Here is a 4,227-nt window from a genome sequence, read left to right as displayed (position 1 = left end):
CAAGCTGCGGAAAGGAGAGAGCTTTCCTCAACCAACGCACTTCAATTTGTGGTAAAGAAAATGGACCAATTTAAAGGTAAATATGTAACAAATTATCTTTGTCGATATGTAAAGGAGATGGAGCTTCATCGAGTGCCGGAAGCAAAGATGGTACAAATTTTTGAGCTAGTTGTGGTTCCTGAGATCAAAGAGCATGTAAGGGGAATTAAAATTGAGCATGGGGCAACCTAGAAAGAATTTTAGTTAGCCTTAAAATAAGAGTATTTCATGGAGGACTCCTAAAGGGTAACAAAGAGGACTTTTTGGGTGCTAGTGCAGTTCTATGCTGCTTCCACTACATGTTTAAGGCTGTGAGGCCTCCAATTAGGGTTTCCCCTCCTCAAATAACTACTTGGGCTTCTCCAATGAAGTACTGAAGCTTCTATGAAATTTTCACAACAAGAAATCAAAGCGTCATTTTAGGGTTTTTAACATGTCAAATGAGCACTGTATATGTGCAATTGGGAGTGAGGCTACACCTAATCTTCACACACACACGAGTTTTGAGTTGGTAATGGTTCTTTTTCAAAGTGAAGTTTCCATGGTTGGAGTTTTTTTCTATTTGAGTGTGCTTTTGGCTTCAAATAATCAACACCTTGCTTGATTTTGCTACAAATCTTCACATTCAAAAGCCCGACGCTTTCGTAGTCGCATTGCACACTTCTTGTGACAACACTGACCAAGCACATAAGGGGAGGAGGTGGGAAGCCCCTTGATAAAGTTCGGAAGGACATCAAGTAGTGTGCAACTGCAAGAGACGTTGGTAGGGATGCTTTTTCCATATTGCCTTGACTCGGGAATGTTAGGATGAAGGTAGAAATGGAAATGACAATGACATGAGAGAACGACGTGAGGATGTGGAGAGCGTGACCATGTTTTGCTCTCAATTGTTAAGGGCTCATTGAATGGTTGGTAGCTTTAGGGGAAGGGTGCTCCTTTGCGTCCAAGTAAGAGCGACGGAAAGGTCGTGAAGGCGGATAGAGAGTGGGCAAGGAAGTGCACAGGCATGGAAGGCCCTGACATAGTGCGACCTGTGGGAGATAGATGAGAAAATCATTTGGGAGAATTAGATATTAGTTTTTATGACACCTTTGGAGGATGGAATGAGTATGGATGACCTTATTGCTTTGTGTATACAACAATAAGAAAGAAGGTCTCAAGATATTGAGATTGTGGTATCATGACTTGAAAGATGCAAGGTTAAAGAATAAGGACTAATGTGTTAAGAGACATAGGCTCCGATCTAGATCTATTGAGGAAGGTGATTGGGTGTTGGTGAATGACAGTGTTCATGACAACCATCATTCAACAATAAGAAAGCTTTCAAAGAGAATTTTTGGTCCTTATGTTGTTAATCATGTGCATGGGAATGCAACTTACACTTTGCATGAGTTGGATGTGACAAAAATGAAGATTCCCATTGCTAGAAAAAGGATAAATTTGTTTAAGAGAAGAGGTGATAGAGACCCTTTTGATTCACAAGAAAGTCAAAATGAAGACCACGATGAAAATTCTATGGATGAGAATGGTGTGTTAGCCTTTATTAAAGATGAAAATGAGATTGACACGTATGTTGACTTAGATGAAGATTGAACCTTCAAAGAGATATGTGGCATATTTTTGACAATGTGAAGGTTTAGAGGGGTTTTATGTCATGCCATGGTACATCCAATGTGAAATTCAACTGCTCGCCTCAATTTTTATGCATTTTTTAATGTGGGATGGCACATGCTACAATGCACATAGTGTCATATTTGTGAAAACATATGCCACTGTTGTTGCAGTCATGTCCATACCATATCGGGGAGGCAAGCCCCTAAATGTGGAATTGTTGCATGTTTAACCCTTTTAAAACATGATTAACTTGCTTTTGGAACGTACACATTTCAAGCGTTTTGAAGTGGCACACTCGTCTTACTACATAGAAAGTCCACTATGGACAAATCTTGTCCAAAAATAGTAGGTTTCATATGTAGTTGTAAACAAATTCTTGCCAAATGAAAAATGGAGGTTCAACCGAAGTTGCATTTATATGTCCGTACAACAAAAATTGTACGTATAATTTGGTATTATACACTATATATCCGTATTGTACGCTTATATCCAAATAAAACATAATTTATCAAACTATATTTTGATCAAAATATATTTCAATTGAAATATATTATACTCTATTAAAAAAAGCGTTGCGAGAGTTCCTTCGAACTGCCACAAATACGATGCTTGTGATAGAGACAGAGAGAGAGTAAGTAGCAACATGTAATCATTTCTGCTAGCTCTTTTTGTGTTTTTCTCTAACTTTGTCTTTGATAGCACTATTGTTGTGGAGCATTTTTCACACCTCAGTGTTAGTTTGCAAGTCAGGACCCTCTCTTTGGCTGTGTCAACCCCCGTGTCACACTGCAAAGAGAGAGAGAGAGTTTAAATATCCGTCCTTGGCTTTGTTGATCCTTGTGTCACACTGCAAGGGGGGTTTAGACTTTAGACGCTTTGTCCTTGACTGTTGCTGGCCTCCGTGTCGCACTGCAGGGATCATCTTAGGATGTACAATTAGATTCCTCATCTTTGGTTGTTTGCTGATCACCACGTCACACTGCAACAAGGAGAGTTTATGTATCTTAGATCCTTTCTTCCTGGCTATTGCTAACCACCACATCACACTGCAAGAAGATTTAGTTTAATAGATTCCTTGCCTCTCACTGTTCCTGACCATCGAGTCACACTACAGGGAGGGGATAGGTATTTTAAATCCTTCATTCTTGGTTGTTTTTGACCATCACATCGCAATGTAGGAAGATTGGATTTAATAGATTCCCCATCTCTGGTTGTTGCTGACTACCACGTCGCATTGCATAGAGAGGTTAGGTTTTTTAAATCCTTTGTTCTTGGCTATTGCTGACCACTGCGTTGCACTGCATGTTGATTGGGTTTAACAAATTCCCCTTCTCTAGCTGTTGCTGACCACTGTGTCGCACTGTAGGGAGGGTTAGCTATTTTAAATCCTTCATTCCTGGTTGTTGTTGACCATCACGCGGCACTGCAGGTTGATTGGATTTAATAGATTGCTCGTCTCTGGTTGTTGCTGACCACCACGCCGCACTGCAGGAAGGGGTTAGGTATTTTAAATCCTTTGTCCTTGGTTGCTGTTGACTACCACATCGCATTGCAGGGAGATTGGTTTTAATAGACTCTTTGTCTCTGGCTGTTGCTGACCACCGCATCACACCGCAGGGAGGGGTTATGTATTTTTAGATCTTTTGTTACTGGTGTTTTTTTACCATCACATTGCACTGAAGAAACATGTATCATATCATAGAGTTGCTCATTTTCAAATGTTATTGGTCATTTTGTTGCTTTGCAAAAGACTATTGTAATTTTAAAACTGTAAATAAGCATTTTAGTTCATGAAATGTTTTTATATTTTTCTATTTGCAATCATATACGTCAAAGCTATATCTATTCTAGATCTATCTTAGTTTTATTTGTTTTGTGCATATTCAGGCTTTAGTCATGGTAGAGACAAAGTTATCACGTCAGCATCGCAAAATCATTTGTGATGCTCTTATTTTATCTCTCTATGAAGCTTTAGATGATCATTTGCGTCGGGCATTTTTGAACCTACATAAGGAAAAGTTTGATGATTTTGTGATTGAACTTGTGGAGCAGTGCTAACTAAAACTATACAATGTATTCCCTGTTTCATTTGACCCAGCTAGACTGCACACTACTGGAGTTATGCACAACACACTAAAGAAATTATTGGGCCAAGGCATTAGAATATTTGAAAGTATGGCTCACCTAGAAATCAAAGCCAAACCTGGAATAAGAGAGCGAATCCAGCTTGTGTCACAACTACATTTAGAATTGAAGAGCAAGGATAGAGCCAAAGGCACTTTCAAATGTCCTAGGACCAAAGAGGATATGCCTCCTCCTTCAGGTGCCAAGCCCTTAGCTATACACCTGGATGATACTACATGTCCTCTTGTCCTACACTTACGTGGGGACCATTCTACCTTTCACCTGCAAGCACCCCAGTTAGGTGAAGGGCATTTTGTTAAACAAGTTTCAATGGCCCATCCCCTCTTCAAAGGTTGTGTCTATGCGAATAAGATCTTCAAGGACCATATAGGAAGCAAGCCGTCTTTATAAATAGTGCTAGAGGAAGTCACATCTACTACTATCCCACAT

Source organism: Adiantum capillus-veneris, chromosome 20 (assembly GCF_014529385.1).
Source record: "Adiantum capillus-veneris isolate H3 chromosome 20, ASM1452938v2, whole genome shotgun sequence".
Lineage (NCBI taxonomy): Eukaryota > Viridiplantae > Streptophyta > Polypodiopsida > Polypodiales > Pteridaceae > Adiantum > Adiantum capillus-veneris.
This window is presented reverse-complemented; position numbering follows the sequence as displayed.